Source organism: Mangifera indica, chromosome 14, assembly GCF_011075055.1.
Source record: "Mangifera indica cultivar Alphonso chromosome 14, CATAS_Mindica_2.1, whole genome shotgun sequence".
Classification (NCBI taxonomy): Eukaryota; Viridiplantae; Streptophyta; class Magnoliopsida; order Sapindales; family Anacardiaceae; genus Mangifera; species Mangifera indica.
The window spans coordinates 76,575-87,028 of NC_058150.1; the positions used below are offsets into that span (position 1 = coordinate 76,575).

At 29.9% G+C, this 10,454-nt stretch overlaps 1 long non-coding RNA gene across 2 annotated transcripts; it reads left to right on the plus strand.

Moving 5' to 3' along the window:
* The first annotated feature begins 6,350 nt into the window (after window positions 1–6,350).
* On the plus strand, window positions 6,351–7,719 carry LOC123196297. Of its 2 annotated transcripts, none has more exons than XR_006497682.1 (2): window positions 6,351–7,092; window positions 7,445–7,719. It is a non-coding gene; the product is annotated as an uncharacterized LOC123196297 (long non-coding RNA). The 2 variants fall into 2 exon arrangements; XR_006497681.1 differs by having other exon boundaries at window positions 6,351–6,905.
* The last annotated feature ends 2,735 nt before the right edge of the window (window positions 7,720–10,454 follow it).

The window sequence follows — 10,454 nt, forward strand, 5'->3', positions numbered from 1 at the left end:
AATATTGATATAATATTCATTCTAACAACTACATAAATATTCTTTAATCAAACAACAAAATATTCATTCGAACAAACACATAAATAATGTTCATTCTAACAACTATATAATTAAAATACTATTAACACTAAATATATTACATCGCATATGAACAAGTACTTAAATGGAACATTAATCAAATTACATCGATTACATCTTATTTAAAATAAATACATAAATCATATATTAACCAAACTAAATAGAAGGTTGTGAAGATCTTTTTCTTTTATCTTTTCTGGATAAACCCTATGCGACAGAGTTTGGAATCGGTATTAGACTTTTGTATTATATCCAGGCATGTCATAGTTGCTTACACCAACTACAAACCTTGGGTATAACGATGTCCCCTTGTGAAGGACGTTGATTTTTGTTTGAAGTACTATTCAGTCGATGATGATCAAGAACGGGGGCAGGATAACTCTTTCTTTGATGGTATGTAACCATTCTGATTAGTTCCCGAATGGTTTGACAAGTTCCACATACATTACACGGTAGTAATTGGTGGTGAAAAAAGGATGAACTATGTATTTACATTTGTGAGCCTCATATGTCTTGTAACAGTAACGACATGCTTGTATGGAATACGTGAAAGCTAAAACTTCTTATACATACAAGACATTTTATTAAAGTCTACAATGTCCATATATCCATCACTACCTAGAACCTAATATCGAACATTTGTAATTGGATAAACCTCCAAAGCTTGCAACTTTCAACACATGACAACTAAGTTTCTCCTTCATCCATAGTGCAACATAGTTGGGGCATTCAACTGTAATTTGGAAAAAGCATTAGCACATCTATTAATAAAAAACATAAGGTAAAAAGACATTCTCAAATAAATAATTAGTATTAACTCCATACATACTTACATGGTTTCTTCTCTCATAAAACCATCGTTGTAATATGCCCTAAATAAACTCAGTGAGTATCGTGATGGGCAAACCCTATGCATGTCTGATGACGACATTAAATAACCCTGTAATGTTAGTTGTGATTATGTTATACCGATATCTTGGAAAATATACCCTGCTCTGTCGGTGAAACCCCACTTCACATAGGTAAGCCCTAACTTGAAGATGCATCACATCAAAAGATCTCATCATAGCCTCAAAATCTGTCTTTTTATATAATTTTGCAGCTTTTCAATATAAGCATACAACTTGCGAGTTTATAAATAATATGAGCATTTCGTTATCAAAATTTATAAAATGTTAATCAGTATAAAAATTTTATAAATGTATTAACACGTTACTTGTGAGTCGCATTTATACTTTGATCACATGTTACAGAGAATGTGATAACAACAACATTTATAGTGTATATCTGAAAAGACTTTAGTTATTACAAAATACATAGCATGATGTCAGTATGAGATTATTGTCAACTCTGGTATTTCATTGATGCATTATTTAACCTTCGTTAGAAACCAACACCACATGATATAATCTTCTTTTTTATTGACACTAAAAGCTATTGAGTATATCTGGTTATTATCATCGAGGATCACCATAAGAAATAAATGTTCGATATATCGACCTTTAAGGAATGCAGCGTCAATGCAAATAATAGGTTGAAGATATTGTTTAAAGCCACAGATGGAACATCCCAATGTCATGAAAAATACTTAAAGCAATGGTCATCATTTGTTTCTATTGTTGTCACAGTTCCCAGATTAGTACTCTTTAAAATATAACAATAATCAGGTAAGCGCATAAATAATTCTTCCGGTGAGTTTGTCAATGAATTTAAAGGTCAATTTCTTGTCTGTCAAGCCTGTGAATATAAAATGTCAATTTTATATCTATCAATGATGTTGATAATGATTTTTTTAGGTCAATAAATTCAATAAATTAACACAAACTTTGATTTCATTAATTGACCTAAAACCCGAGGCCCAGCTTATTTGTACTATGACATTATCTGATCAACTGAATATGTATGTGTTGGATTCATTTTACCAATTCAGAAGACCTAACTAGGTTTGACTCTACTTCTCATTAGAGACCATTGATATTTTTAATCATAATACTTAATCCTTCGTCTCCCCGTGTCAAACTTAACTTTGTACTGAAATCCTTTCTCGAAGGCAAATTGGTTTATAATATCTTTCAAGTGTTTTTTGTAATAAAAAAAAGTCATCAAGTTTTATAACATTTTCTTTTTGGATCGATCTTGTACGATTTGATTATGTTGAATACTGTGAAAAAAATCAGGAAGTCATTTAAACAGAGCAGTGGGAATATTATCAAAAAATGTTCTTGAATAATTTTCACCACATATAATAGGATCTTCAAATAGTAGACTATTTATATCATAGTTAACAGGTGACGTATCCTCAAAGTCTATCTCATCAAAAGGAATAGTCATCTCATTCCCCTCAAAGTCAACCTAATTTGTAACCTTCTCTTTGTCTCCATAAACCCATTCAGCAGCAATATAGAATGACTCATTATTGAAATCAATCAAGTCTTCTCTAATAGATTCTTTTTTCACTTCACTATCAGTGTTGTCACTAATTTCTTCTTCTTGTCCTTCGATTGAGATACATGTAACAAAAACAAGAATATATTTCTTAAAGTATTGTGACATGTTAATAAGGTCTTGCACATCTTTATCATTTTCAATCTTTATAGGGCATTCAAGCCAAATTCTTTTTGGTTTCATACATAGTTGAATGTAGTTTTTGATTGAATCAATACTGCATTATTCACTTAAATGTTGGATAAATCCCTTAAATGTTATTCTAGAGAGAATTTAACCAATTATTTACAACCTCTAACATACTTTATTGTGTTCTCATCAAATTGGATTCATTTTCCTTGGAAACGAATAACAACATAACCAATTATTTTAATTATCAATCCTATAATAAAAAATTTTGAGAAAAAATTAAATATTTATAAAAAAAATCCATAATAACCATATATTAATATATATGTCACATCTAATTTTTCAACATGTTATTAAATACCTCCATGCATTATTTAAAACTAAAATGTTAAATTTATGTATTGGTTAATATCCAAATGAGCCTTATATTTTTCTAATATTTCATTTTACTCTCTAATATATTATAAATTGTCAAAATGCACCATTTTTTATAACATATACAAGTTGATATTCTTATAATATTGTAAATGCCCTCTCGTTGTCTACACATTGTTTTTAGCACCCTCATATTTTTTAATTTTATAATACCCCTATATTTATTTAAAATTTTATTTTACCCCCTAAAATATTGTATTGTAGCAATATGCCCCTATATTTTATCAAAATGTCTCTATATACATTTCATTTAAAATCTTCTTACAATGTTTAATATCAAAATGCTCTCCATATTTTTCTAACATTTCATTTAACCCTTATAATTATCTAACATTTTATTTAACACTCTCATATATTGTCTTGTATCGAAATGTCTTTATATATTCCTAACATTTCATTTAAAACTTTGTTACAATATTTAATATCAAAATGTCCTCATATATTTTTAATATTTATTTAATCCCTTATAATTATCTAATATTTCATTTAACACCCTCATATGTTGTCTTGTATCGAAATACTTATATATATTCCTAACATTTCATTTAAAACCTTCTTACAATGTTTACTATCAAAATGCCCCTATATTTTTCTAAAAAAAATTTTAATCCCTATAATTATCTAATATTTCATTTAATATCGTCATATGTTGTCTTGTATCGAAATGCTTCTATATATTCCTAACATTTTATCTAAAACCTTCTTATAGTGTTTAATGTCAAAATACCCTTATATTTTTTAACATTTCATTTAACCCTCTAAATTATCTAACATTTCATTTAACATATTCATATGTTGACTTGTATCAAAATAACCCTATATTTTTTTAACATTTTATTTAGAACCTTCATACATTATTTAATATCAAAATGCCTCTCATATTTTTTTTCATATTTTTGTAACCCCCTAAAATATTATCAAATATCCAAATACCCCCTTTTATAATATACAAACTAGATTTAACAAATAAAATTAAGTTTTGAGTTAAGATTCGTATAAATGTCTTTTTTCACGAATTAATTTCTTTCGACTTAAATTCAGAAATACAAATTTTTTCTTTCGAATAAATTCACAGTATCAAATATTGAGTAAAAATAAAAGTGAGAGTGAGTGTTTGAATTATGTGAAAAATGAATGTAAACGAGGGTTTATATAGAAGTAGTGAAGGATAGTTTTGGTATTTTAAAAAATTTTTATGATATTTTTGCTTAAAAGTTTGAGATGTAGACATTTTTATTTAGGAACAGGAAAAGAGAGTTTTTTTGCTATGATGGAGGCAAATTGGACATTTGCTTTAATTTCCCAAAAATAAATTATGTTGAATGACATTGTTCCGAGTCAAGAATTGGACGCATGCATGCATAAATTACTTCTCGTAGTCATCGAGGGTACGGTGCAAAGCACAACGAATATTATACACTAGCATCAATACAAAGTATTTTGAGAAAAGTTATCCGAAAGAACACGCCCCGTTGCTTTGGACAACTTCTTGCGTAAAAAATGGAGAAGTGAAATATGTTTGTTAATTCTCAACTCAATTCATTAGAGCTCCTGCTCCACTCCACCCCAAGGGAAATTTTAATTTTATTGTTCAGAGAAGGCCTTTGTATTGATAAAACTCACTGCAGAAGCCCATTCTTCTACCATACCTAAAATGGCTTCTCCAACTCAGCCCAATAGATCCGCAATCACGGGCTTTCTTCAATAGACCCAAACAGACACAACAGCTTACCGAAGCTTCTAGTTCATCGCAACCGCACACGTGTCATTACTTGAACATCGATCTTTTCCTAATCAAGCAACACGTGGCAAAACTTTAATCAAACGGCAAGCCTGGAAATTGTTAACAGCTTCGTACAATACGAGATCTAACCCTAGATTTCGTGGATTGGATCTTCCATCTCGTTTTCAAGTTAGTTAACCTACACTCTCACCCACATCGCACCATCAGTGTACCACGTGTTGTCGATTGTAGATTTTGTTGGTGATGTCTCGCGGTTACAACTTAAAAGAATGGTAGCGACTTTAGAAAACTCAGCAGGGGAGCATGAGAGAGTGGGACCAGAGTTGTCAAATCAACGTCGCTTTTGTCTATTCAAATTAAAAATTTTAATTCAACTACCATTCATTCATCTCTGACTTTTCTCCTTTTTGTACTGACACGTATCAGTTTCCACATGCCCATGCTCCGGCATTGTTATCTTTCTTCTGTATCTCGCGAGTTGTTTTTTCAAGTTACGTTATTATCCCAAATGAACTATAGTCTTTCCATCTTCTTTCAAGAAATAAATTTGACTTAAAATATATATTTTACCGACAGGATTGATTCCATTCAAATTAAATCCAAATAAATTTAATTCAAAATTGATTCATACTTAAAATAAAATTAGTTGGACAATGTCTTAAAATTGGTGAGTTGAAACTAAAACCTTATTCATTTATAAAAATAAAATAAATTTTTAACTTAAATTTAATTCTTTCAATTAAAATTTAAATAATATAGATTAAATCTAACTCTGTTTGCCAATATTTATAATTAAATTTTAATTGAAAATCATTTTTTGGACTAGTTTTTGAATTATTCAAATAGGAGGAAACATAATTTAAAACAATTGTATTTGTTTTATTCCTTGAAAGTTCAGTCATGAGAATTTCTCTGAATTTTTTAGTTTTTAATCATAAAAAAATACTTAATAGAAAATTAAGAATAAAAATGAATTTGAATCGAGTACAAATTTATACATACTTGAGATTAATTTAATAGAAAAAAGTCCAATTTACGTTTGAGCTTAATGTATTTTTATATCTATGATCTTTTTAAATTTAATCAAATTGAATTAAATTGAGTTTCAACTAATTTAATTAGACTTCATCCTTATTTGAGGCAACATTTGTGCATATCTTAGAAGAACCATTGGGGTTGGCAAAATATCCACAACATAAGGGGGGAGTCTCCCAAAAAATTCACCCTGTTACAATTACTGACTTCGGACAAAGAAATCTAGGGCAAGAAAGTTTACGGTTTAGATGGCTTTCCTTATTCTAAAACGCTGTACAGAGTTTTTAATGGTAATACTTTTAATCTTTTGCACAGAAGAGTTCGTCAATGTTCACCGTACAAATGGAGTGAAAATTAAAGCAAACGATATAATGAGCTTTATTTTTAAACAGTGCATGTGAAACAGACACATCAACAGCACCAGCACGAGGGAATCTATGGAGCCGGTTCCCAAGACTTTTCGTGGTTGAGTCGAGGCAAAGCAACATCTCTCTCTCTCTATCTCTCTCCCGACCCACCATTCTATATCATATATCCCTAAGCACTATATATTGTCTCCCATCAACCTCGTCTCCACACCAAAGTTGTTTTTTATGTTCTTTGGGGGTCTTGACCCTGTGGGTGATGTTGGTTCTTTAGGGTTACATATGGGTCGTTTGTGATAGGTTTGAGAGAGATATGGTTCTTGACCTTTTTTTTCTTTTAAATGTTTTTGGATGGTTTTGATTTTTGTGTATAGGGTTCAGCTGGTTGTTGCAGTTGTGCTGGAAAAACAGTCTAGGGTTTCTTGTATCTGTTACAGTTAGTTTAGAGTTTGTATAGATAGCCTGGATCTATGGGGTTAACTCTTTAATGATTTAGGATGTATGTGCAGCTCTCTCTCTCTTCTCCATCTTTTATTTGAGTCTGAGAGGTAGAGATCTGGTAATCTGTCTGTTGTTGGTTATAAGCTGATCTTGCCTAGGGTTTCGTTCTCTTTCCTTCTCCCTCCTTACCGCTTGCTTCGGATTTACTGCGATCTTGCCTTGTATTTGTCTAGGTCTGCCCTGTTAACCTTCTTCTTATTATTGTTCTCGATTCAGGAAAACAAATCAAAGAATCCTCCCCAGTTCTTTCCAGCACTAGCTACGACAATATCTTCTGTCATTTACTTCCTTCACTGTTAATTCTCGAGCTAACAATAATAAGAATAGAAAAAGGGATTCGGTGGTCTATTTGCAACTAATGTTGGTAGAGGAGATTGGTTTTTTAAGATTTATATGGGGTTGATTATGTTAATGATTAGAGTTTAAGAGAGAGAGAGAGGGTTAAGAGCAGAGCTCCTTGAAGTCCAATAGAGGGTGTTGCAGGGTTGATTGAGCTGCTGAGCTATGGATCCCACAGCCCTATCTCCCCATTATCTGAAAGATAGGCTTGTGGCTTGCATATCCCAGGAGCTGCATCGCCCTATGTTATATCTTTATTTGGATTGAAGGGAGCTCTACACTTCCTCCTCTTTAGTTGTTCTTCATACATACATAGACATACATGTTTAACCTCGTCAAGTATTGAATTACTGAATGCTGTGTTCTTTTGCAGATCTTTATTTTTTGAGGAAGCTTTTGGAGGTGAATCACGTGCCACAATTAGAAGCTAGTAATTTTACCAGTTTCTCGTAGATCTGTCATGAACGGCCATTAACAATTATGCTGTTCCCTAGTTGATCTAATTTGTTATTGGGAATTAATAATATGAGTTTGTGATGTATTCGAGTCTGAAATAAGTGTATTATCTTGAGCTTTTAGTGACTCTCTAGCCCATTCTGACTGTTTCGATAGTTTGATGCAATAGCCATTTTGATTTGTTTTCACCGTTATTGATTTATTGTTTGTTATAATTACTAATGTAATGTTTCAATTTTCAAATCACCAAATTGTGGAAAGATTGATGATGGTGTTTGGCAATTCTTACAAATTGAGATCGGGGTTGAGGATGATTTTTAGATCATTAAAGCCAGTGCAAATTTCATAGTTAAACGATTTTGGCCCGACAATTTGTTTGTAACCCATTAACAAAATCTTAAATGCAAAGGAAATAAAACGGTAGCAGAAGTGTGAGCACCTGTTTCATCATAGAATGTGGACTTGGGGTGAGAAATCGTTTGAGAGTTTGGTGGCATTGTTATATCAAGCTTTGCTTCTTTGTTAATTTATTTACATTGCCAATTCTGTCTGTGCGAGGTTGTCGACTTTTTTTCTATCGGTAAGTAAATGTATATTAAAAAAAAAAGTCGAAAAGCAAAACAAGTTAAGATCATTTTATTTTGCCATCTCTGCAATTGCAAAATAAGGGATAAAATAGTCAAGTGATTATTTTTGGTCTAGGGTTGGTGTAAATTTAACTTTTTAGTTTTAACTATTAAAAATTTAAATTTTTATCTATAAATTAATAAAATTAACCAAAATAAGAGTAAAATTATTATTTAATTAATAATATATTAAAAATAATAAAAAAAATATATATTTTTTTTAAGATTAGAAAATTAATAATTTTTTTTAAGATTAAATTTTAAAATCTTATATTTTCTTTTAAAAGTTTTTTCCGTTTTTTTTTTTAGTGTTGAAACTAGCCAATCTCTCTCTCCCTCCCTTTTTTCGACACCTCTTCAACGTGCTTTTCTTCACTGTGAATCATCTTCGTCTTTAAACGAAGACAAATCATCTTCATATGATTAAAAAAACAAATCGTCTTTGTTATAGAACAAAAACCTAGCTTTCATTACAGGACAAAGACGTTATCTTCGTCTAGTGACTATTACAATTCACAGTGGGGGAAGACATTGGAGAGGAGTCGAAAAAGGGGAAGGCGAGAGAAATCAATTAGCTCCAATGCTAGAAAAAGGGAGGGAGAAAAACCTTAAAACCTATGGGAAAAATATAAGATTTTAAAGTTTAATCATAAGGAATAATTGTTAACTTTCTAAACCTAGGAAGAAATAAATAATGTTTTATTATTTTTAATATATTATTAGTTAAACGATAATTTTATTGTTAAAGTTAACTATTTATATTAATTTTAACAGTTTATGAATGAAAGTTTAGATTTTCAATAATTAATAAATGAGAGGTTGAGTTTACATCAAATCTTCGGAGGGAATATGTCTTTTGGCCTTTATAATGACTCTTCTTTTCTTAGGATCATTGCTCACCATTATAATTGGTGCAAGTTAAATTTAAGTTAGTTATTTTATATTTGAACCGAGTTTGATTTTACTCTTATTTGGTTCGATTTGACTTAAATCATCCATTAATTGTACTTGAATCAATCAAACCAACCACCACTACACATTATTTGAGAAAAATATTAACAAACTATTATATTTTTTTATTAAGGGGATTAAACTTTTAAATTTTTTAATTAAAAAAACCGAACTTTCGTATTTTCTTATATAATGAACCAAGATTTTTAGTATTTTTTGTTAAAGTTATTGGACAAATACAATTAAAATTATTTATTTATTTATTTTTAAATAAAACAATTAGTTTGGTACCCTAGTAAAATTTTAGTTTATTCAATAAAAAAATATGTAAATTTGATTTTTAAAAATACAATCATTCCAATTTAAAAAAAAACATAATTTAGTTTATTTGATAGAAAGAATGTAATAGTTTGATAACTTTGTGTTATTTTTAGGATTTTTGAAATAGATTCCCAAGATAAAGAAAAATAAAATATAATTTTTGTTAACTCAATCAATAGAAATCCACTATTGATTTGATGATTTGGAGGATCTTGACTAAGGTTGTAAACAAGTTGAACCACCCACAAGTTACTCACAACTTGAATATAATATTTGAACAGAGCTCGAATTTGTTATTTCTCAACTTAGTGAATTTATGACCTCACAACTCAAGTATTATGTTAATAAATTTTTAAAGGTTTAAAAATTTATATTTATATTCCTAAAATTTTGTTGATGTTGAATGTAAAAAGATAATTGATAAATATATAAATTAAATCGTTTAACTATAATTTTTTTAGTTAAGCTTGAATAATCACTTTTCATTCTCATGTTCAAAGCCCTATGCCTACTCCATTGAGTCAAGCTTAAGCCCTATACCAATTCCATCAAAATGAACTCAAGCCAAAGAATACTTAACTCCCTTCAATTTGTTTGCACCACTAAGTAGGGATACCAAAAATAGGGAATAAAAGGTCCATCTTTCCATGTATTATTATTTTTATATAGACTAAAATTCCTCCTCATTCCACACAACATGAGCATGATATAAACTTTAAAATGAGTTTATTAAATATATTTATTAGATAATGTTAAATAATATGTTTCCAATTGAATAATGTTTGTGTCTCCTTACACCCTAGTTCCAATCCAACAGGATTCAATTAATTCAACCACAAGTAGTCTTTTAGACTAAAACAAATTTTGGCCTTTGGCAGGACTAAACCAACCGCTGCATGTTTGACGGTTCAAAAAATCCGGGTTTTAAAACACTAGTTCAATCAAATGTTTATCATTTAAAATCAATAAATGAATAAATAAATCTTGTAAACTCACTTACTCTTTGCATCTTTAACAGAGAAGGACCGA